Genomic DNA, 8,665 nt, shown 5'->3' with positions numbered 1-8,665 from the left:
AACACTACATTCAAATTCACCAATCGGAATGAATTCAGTTAGATTGAAACAAAAGGTGTGCATGTAAACAAGGAATAGCGACCGCAGAAAGCAAAAGCTGAATCCCGGACATTTTGAACGATCTCGCCCGCCGGACAAGTCCGGGAAAAGGAGGATGGTTGCTTACTCAGATTTCTCCTACTACTCAGTTTTCTCCACAGAACAAGAGCCTGCTAGCTTAGCTTCCAAAGAAAGACGGCTGACACTGTGTACATTCTGTGAGTGAGATCCCACCCTGTATGGGCGGGCTGAAAACATGCGGAACAACGCCATCTACTGCCTGTAGTCTTTAGCCTCTGTCCAGAAAATCCTCAGATGACGCAAAATGACGATTTTTGCGTCATCGGAGGATTTTTTCCAGACAAAAAATACATAAATCTCTTGTCTCAGGGGGATATGAGGGTGGAAAGCATGGTAATTCGAAAATACTACAGGTTTTCTACTAATACAAAGCTTAATGCTAAATCCTGAAGTAACCCTTTAAGAAAAATGTTTTTAAACAGAACCCGATTAGGGTATCTTGGCTTGTAACAATAACAGAACCCTTTTTGGTGCTAAATATAACTGCTTTTGCAACTCTTTTTTCCCCATAAAGAATTATGTTTTGAACTGTGCTATAAAGGACCTTAATGGTGTAATAAGCAATATATTGTTATAAGCAATAAGCCCCAAGAAGCCATGGTTTACAGTGAATTTAGAACAGCTAAGGGTCGTTGTTAAATCAACTAAAACACTGTTCTAAATTCACTGTAAATCACAGCTTCACTGGGCTTATTGCCTTTATAAAACTGTTGTTTTGCATACCTGGCAAGGTTTCATAAAATAAACAAGCAGACACAAAAATGTAAAGCTATTGATAAACAAAATATGATGTTATATTATATGTAATATAATGGTTGCCAAGCAACGGACAGACGCTGCAGCACAACACAAGACAGTGGTGCAGTAATACTGATGTAATCAGGCCACAGGTATGTTTGTTGTATAGAGAGCCTAAGTCCCTCCCCTCTGCTTCCGGCTCATGGGACCTTATTTTGGAAAAAATATGTATGGTAGTCAATGGCGAGAGACAACTTATCTTTTTATTCCGTCTGAACTGTGCCCTGAATTACACATATGATGTTTGTCAATTTAAAAGATAATTATGAAAGTCAAGAAAGTCACAGTTTGTCATAAAACAGAAGAGTAACATTTAGTTTTATGTGAAAATCGTTCAATGAACTACATCTCTCGTCTCGCACTATGTATGTCACCGTTGCTCGTATGTGTGCAGTCTGGTACAAAACACTCAGGTATGACGGCGTAACGTTACGATTATAACGTAAGACTATAGAAAAAATGACAGACGTTAGCTTCAGTAAAGTTAGCTTCATTCATTGAGAGAAAAGGTATGACGTCACATGTGCGCCTTTTGGGTTTGTAGTCTTTGTAATTATGTATTTTCACAGTCTTATACCTCAACAGTTTTACATCAAACTGCGACTTTCTTCACTTTAAAATGTATCTTTTAAATTGACAAACATCATATGTGTAATTCAGGGCACAATTCAAACGAGATCAAAATATTTGTTTTCTCTCGCCATTTACTACCATACAATATTTTTCCGAAATAAGGTCCCATGGTGGTCAACCGGAAGGGGAGGGACTTAGGCTCTCTATAGTACAATGGCTTCGAACGTGGCTCAACCAATCATAATCAAAGAGTGGAACTATCCATTTTATAAAGAACATTTTGAATAATACTTAATTTTTTATATGATTTTTTTTTATTATTATTATTTGATAATGTTTTTGTTAATATCTTCAAAATCCTCAATAATGTCTTTACATTCATTATGTGTGTATTTTGGTTAAGATGAATGATCTGCTCATACGCTACATTGTTATGATAGCCAGAAGTAATTGTAAAATGACAGTATGTGAACCCTTCATGCTGAAATATCCCAAACAGTTGCCTCAATGTTGAAAGCCCAACATTTTCAGGAATGTAATGCTGTAGCATTTAGATTAACATTTTTTTATTACTACAGTAGCCAAACCCATTATTTATAAGAGGGTGTCCATATATTTCTGGTCAAGTGTGCATTTTCCAGGCATGCATGCAAAACATTTTTGATGTCTTCTTTTTGTGAAGTTTTGCTGCTACAACATTGTAATTTTCCCACCCACAGAAATGAATAAAGATGAAATCTATTCACTTACACTTCCAATAAAAGTGTGCTTTAATGATTTTCATTATTTGTAACTTCACCATTATAACACAAGTATAACATTCAAGCTGTATTTATATACTGTATGTGAGGGACCAAGCAGTCAAGGGCAAAGGACACAGGATTTCCAACCAAAAACTATTTATTAAATGCAAAAACAAAGTTACAAATTAAATAACTTGACAAACTGACTGAAAATAAAGTCAGGTCTGGGCCCATAAAAATGGTAAACTAAAGAAAAATCTAACTAAAACAGCAATCAAACAAACTAAACAAAGAAGAACATGGCCTCCCAAATGACACACATGGGGAACTTATATACACACACAGGACTAGTCCATTAGACATACACAGGGAACACCACAAATATCACTTAACACAATTACAATAAATAAAGTAATTAAATTCAGAAATATCAAGAAATGGGTCATAAACAAAATAATGTACCCAAATAATTAGTCAACAAAATATAAATAAAATTATAATAAACAAAACAAACATACAATCAATCATGCACCCCCCCAGCTAATTGGCAACATGGATTAGCCCAACAAAACAAAATAGCAGCAACTGACGCCAGCCGGTCCTTTATTGGAGTGGACCTCCACCGGAGCGCAGTGTCCCAGACAGCGCCAAACCTCCGCTCTTCCCACGTAAGCAACTTAAACTCAAAAGAAATAAACGTTAACACAATATACCACTAATAACTAGAAAGTGTGCACGTATGGTAAAAGTCATGTATGGTAAAAGTGTAAATTAGAAAGTGGGTAAAATGAACCAAATCTGTGTCTGTCTTTATATTATATATATATATATATATATATATATATATATATATATATAGTGATCTGCAACCAAATATTTAATTATGAAATGTACTAAAGGACAACCAAAATAACATGTAAACAAACAAAAGAGAAGGATGCATGTTTGTGTATGTGGTTTAGTTACCGCCTTGCTGTGTGGCCACGTTGTCGGCCATCACACTCCCCCCCCACTTCAGGAACCTCCCTAACACAGCGAGAGAGGAAATCAGCCGTAGCATTGTCTTTCCCTGGAATATACTGGACAATGAATCGGAAGGGCTGCATGGCCAAGTACCACCGAGTAACTCTGCTATTCATGTCCTTCATCCTCTTCAACCACTGTAGAGCCTTATGGTCAGTTTCCACAATAAACTCTTTCCCCAGCAGAGAATATTTTAGGGAATCCAGAGCCCATTTCACAGCCAAACACTCCTTTTCGATTGTAGAATACCGGACCTCTCGTGGGAAGAGTTTACGGCTAATACAAGCCACCAGTTGTCGTCCATCACCTGGCCCTTGCAGTAGCACGGCTCCAATACCTCGTTCCGAAGCATCTGTTTGCACAATAAACGGTTCATTAAAGTCAGGATTATGCAACACAGGGTCCTCACCCAGGGCAGTCTGGATGTCTTGAAAAGCCATCTTTGCTTCCTCTGACCACTGAAGTCGATTGGGGCATCTGGTACCCACCATATCCGTCAAGGCTGCTGCTCTGCCAGAGAAATTGGGAATGAATCGGTTATAAAAACCTGCCATACCAAGGAACAATCTCAATTCTTTTCGTGTTTGGGGTAAAGGACACTGTTGAATAACTTGGACCTTTTTTACCTGGGGTCTGACTACCCCTTTACCAATGACATAGCCCAGATATTCAATTTCAGTCCGGGCTACAGCACGTTTGAGTGGATTGATGGTGAGGCCAGCTTGCTGGAGTCGCCGTAGGACTTCTTGAAGATGTTGCAGGTGCTGTTCCCAAGTATCACTATAGATAATGTCATCCAAGTAGGCGGCCGTAAAAGACAAACCATGTAATATCTGGTCCATGAGCCTCTGAAAAGTGGCTGGAGCCCCATGCAGGCCAAAAGGGAGGACCCTAAAATGGAATAGCCCCCACGGGGTTCTAAAGGCAGTCAACTCTCTAGATTGAAGGGTGAGAGGAATTTGCCAATATCCTTTGGCGAGGTCAGTGGTGGTCAGATACTTGCTTTGACCTAGGCGGTCAATTAGGTCGCTTATACAGGGCGTTGGATAGGAATCGAACTTAGAGAGAGTTCAGGTATCGAAAATCAATACAGAACCGTAAGGTTCCATCCTTTTTGGGAACTAAAACCACTGGGTGGCACCACTCACTTTTAGACGGCTCGATGGTTCCCAACGTCAGCATCAGATCAATCTCTTCCCTCAAGGAGGCCTGTAATCGCTCAGGTATTCGATAACTCATCCTTTTAACAACAGCATCACCTTTCAACACAATCTCATGTTCAGTCAATGTTGTGGCTCCAGGGTACTCAGAAAAAAGGTCAGGGTGACAAAGCGCTCTCACCTGGGATTGGCGATCCTTTGGCAAATGCTCCAGATTAACACATTCTGCGACCGGCTGAGGCAAATATTGCTCCTCCAGTTCCTCTTCTTCCATCACCTGTCGAATCATCAAAACTTGTGACTCCTTCTCAGGACGAGGAATCCACTCCTTCAGCAAGTTAATGTGCAAGACTTTACTAGGCCGGTCCAAGCCTGGTGTGGTCATTTCATAAGTGGTGCGTCCCAGCTTCCGCTGGATCTCAAATGGACCCTGCCATTTCGCCAATAATTTGCTCTCCTGACTTGGTAACATCAACACTTGCTGGCCAGGGTTAAAACTCCGTTCACATGCAGACCGATCATACCATGACTTCTGGGATCTCTGTGCCTCAGCCATATGAGTTTGAGCCAGTCTCGCCATCGCCTCCAACCGTTCCCTCATCTGCACAACATAAGAGATCACGTTTACCAAGTCCCCACTACCCTGGGTTCCTTCCCACAGCTCACGAAGCAGGGTCAAAGGGCCTCTCACCTCACGTCCGTATAAAAACTCAAAGGGAGAGAACCCAGTCGAGGCCTGGGGAACTTCTCTATATGCAAACAGGAGGTAGGGCAACCACTGGTCCCAATCCTTGCCTGACTCACTGATGAACTTACGAAGCATTTGTTTGAGTGTTTGGTTGAAACGCTCTGTGAGGCCATCTGTTTGCGGATGATAAGGAGTTGTACGTAAACTCTGGATACCCAGAAGCTGATACACCTGCTTTAAGAGAGTGGACATAAAGTTAGTGCCCTGATCAGCAAGAATCTGACAGGGGAACCCAACTCTGGAAAAAAGTTGTATCAAGCATGTTGCTACGTACTTGGCTTTAATGGACTTCATTGGGAACACCTCAGGATATCTAGTCGCATAAGTTATAACAAGCATAAATCCATTTCCAGCTCGACTCCTTTCTACAGGGCCCACAATATCCATACCCAGTCTCTCAAATGGTGTACCCACAACAGGTAAAGGTTGTAATGGAGTTCTGGAAGGGCTTCTCATGGAGACTTTCTGACACTCAGGACAACTTTTACAGTATCGAGTCACATCCCTCCTTAATCCTGGCCAATAGAAGTGTCTTTTGATGCGAGCTAAGGTCTTGTTTTCCTAGGTGGCCAGCCCAGGGAATTGAATGAATCAACTGGAGGATTACCTCTCGGACACATTGTGGCACGACAAGCTGGTTTGTCGACTCAAACTGGCGATAAAGAATACCTTTTTGGAACAAATACCTTTCGGCAGAGTCAGTGTCATCAGCATTGGCTGTAGCTTCATGTTCTGCTTTCTTGAGGTACGGAGCCAGGCTGACGTCCTCCTGCTGGAGCTGGATCATGTTAGTGGGCACCTGGAAACTTTGAAACAAGTCACATGAGGGGTTAGCCGGTATCTTGGAAATATTATATGCAAGCTTGTCCCGTCGTCTTTCACTACGGGACTTCCGCGACTTTGAAGGTTCCACTTCGATATCCACGTCAAAGAAAGGTAAAGTACAGAGTGTTTGCGTTGGTTCCTCTGCCCGTTTCATTTTGGCCCTGGTGACTACAACATTGCAAAGCTGTTCCGGCTGCAGTAAATCCAAAAGCACTGGTAAATCATGCCCCAGAATCACAGGATACGGCAAATTATCTGCAACCCCACCCTCCAGGAGAGAAGTCTGTCCCTGTATTTTGATGTAAAGACCCGCGGTAGGTAACAGTTTCTCATCGCCATGGACACAGCATATCAATCTTTTGTCAGGATTAATCAAGGCAGGTGAAACAAACTGTCTGTGTACCAATGTCTGGTCGCTGCCAGTATCAATCAGAGCATGAGTTCTTTACCGTTCACTTCTACAGTGGTCATCTTTAACCCCCTGGGGTCGGCTATCGCGCCGGCGCGATAGGCTCGTTTTTTTCCTTATGAGTGCAAAAAAAAATAAAAAAATAATAAGAATAATAATAAATCTTATATGCTTGTGTTATACATCAATCGATAAATCTATTTTTTGTGTATGCTCATAATAAAAACAAAGTGTTGTGCTTTTCGCCAAATAAAGAAAAATAAACGTGATGCGAGTTCTGCCTACTCTCCGTCAGTGAATTCAATTCTGAAACGCGTCCGAAAATGAACTGTAACTCAGCGAATACTCAGTCAAACAGGCATACAGACACACAGGCATGAAGCTTGAATTCTCTTCTTTTAAATTAAGTAATTTTTATAAAAAACAAATATTCACAGTTTATATAATATGTATGTAAAGAAAGAGATGTCAGTCGTTCTCATCTCAGCTAATTAAGTTGTAATGTGACTCCGCCTACGGAGACCGCGCTATACAAACGCAAATGTGAGGCGATCCATACAAACCTGTGAAACGCCCACATCCGCTGGATAATGTCGGTGAAACACTGGATGCGTGGCGTAAGCGTCTCAGCTGCGTGGCGTGTCCGTTTTATTTCGGCTCCCATGTTAACAGTTTAGAGTTTGCACACTGCCTGTGTGAGACGCGCGTCTCAGGCGCGGCACGAGCCGCGTGGAAAACGCGTGCATGCTAGAAATAGAACCGACGCCTATTTTTCACGCGACACGCAAGCGTCTTGGAAGCGTTTCCATGCAAAATTGAATAGGAAAATCTGTTTATATGTCATTTTGACACGAATACATATTAATAAATGTCCTTTTGATGTTTAAAAGTGTCTAGGTTTTGACATAAATGCAAATACAAATGTAATTTTACAAAATATTATCGATTTTCAAATAGCCTACTGCTGTATTGAATGAACAGCTTTTAGCAAACTCTATTGCTATACTGAGATGAGGAATATATACTGTATGTGTTTTGTCAAAAATAAAGTAATCAACTAACTAATGAATCCTTTACTTTGAAATACGTATGATAAAATGTATACTTTGAAATGTATAGTTTTGAAAGACGTTGACTAGTTTTGAATAGATTATAAAGTATATATGTGTGTGTATGTGCATGTGTATATATATATATATATATATATATATATATATATATATATATATGTGTGTGTGTGTGTGTGTGTGTGTGTGTATATATATGAAGAGTTCAGATGCAAAAGCCTCTAAATGCCATCTGAATTTTCTTCTAGAATGATCATTTTTATGAAGCTTGTATATTTAAGTTAGCTATAGGTGACACACCTGAATGAATGGCTCATTAAGTATGCAGGGACATTGTCTCATCAGGTGTGAACTACTAAATATGCATGATGCTGTTGGAGCGTTTACGCCCCATCCGCATATTGGCTTTCCAAACTAAAAGTGTTTCACAAAACTTAAATCAATGTATCGTTTTATGTGAATGATTAGGCAGGATGATTTTCACATCATTTTGAAGAAAAAAACTCTAGGCGACGACATCCATTAGTCAAAAGTCTTATTGCCACATTTAGTATGTGTTTTGTGGCCTTATTTCAGAAACTTTAATTTTTAGTTTTCTCAATAACCATGCATAAACATTATTCTCTCAAAAATGAAAACATGTACATACATGTGGCTCACATATTATTGTAGTCCTGTTTGTGCTATATAGAGTGAATTTACACCTTTGCCATTAATATGTTTATAAGCAACTGAAAAAAGCACAAATGTCAGGGCATGTCAGAACATCTCAAGGACCCCAAAAACACCCCAGACCCCAGAGGGTTAAGGACAGTCCAGGTTTTACCGGAGCTGCATTATTTCTGGGCACATAACACACTTGAGAGAGCTTGACAACGTTCTTCGGGCAAACAGGTTTGGTATGACCCTCCTGGCCACACAGGTAACAAATAGGCACTTTCTTAAATGGTTTAAAAGACACAGATTTTCCTCCTACCGGAGGCTTACCAGAGTTGTAGTACTGGGGCGGATGAAAGACATGGGGCTTGCGAGAATCTCTCCCACCCCGCCAACTCCATGGCTGGTTCCTTCCCCGGGCAGCAATGAACACATCCGCCAATGATGCAGCTTCAGCAGCGGTATCAGGGCCCCACTCACGGATCCATGCCTGAAGCTCAGGGGAGAGCATTCGGAGATACTGCTCAAGAATAATTATTTCT

This window comes from Rutilus rutilus (genome assembly GCF_951802725.1).
Source record: "Rutilus rutilus genome assembly, chromosome: 7".
Taxonomy (NCBI): Eukaryota; Metazoa; Chordata; class Actinopteri; order Cypriniformes; family Leuciscidae; genus Rutilus; species Rutilus rutilus.
Note: the sequence above shows the minus strand (reverse complement) of the source record.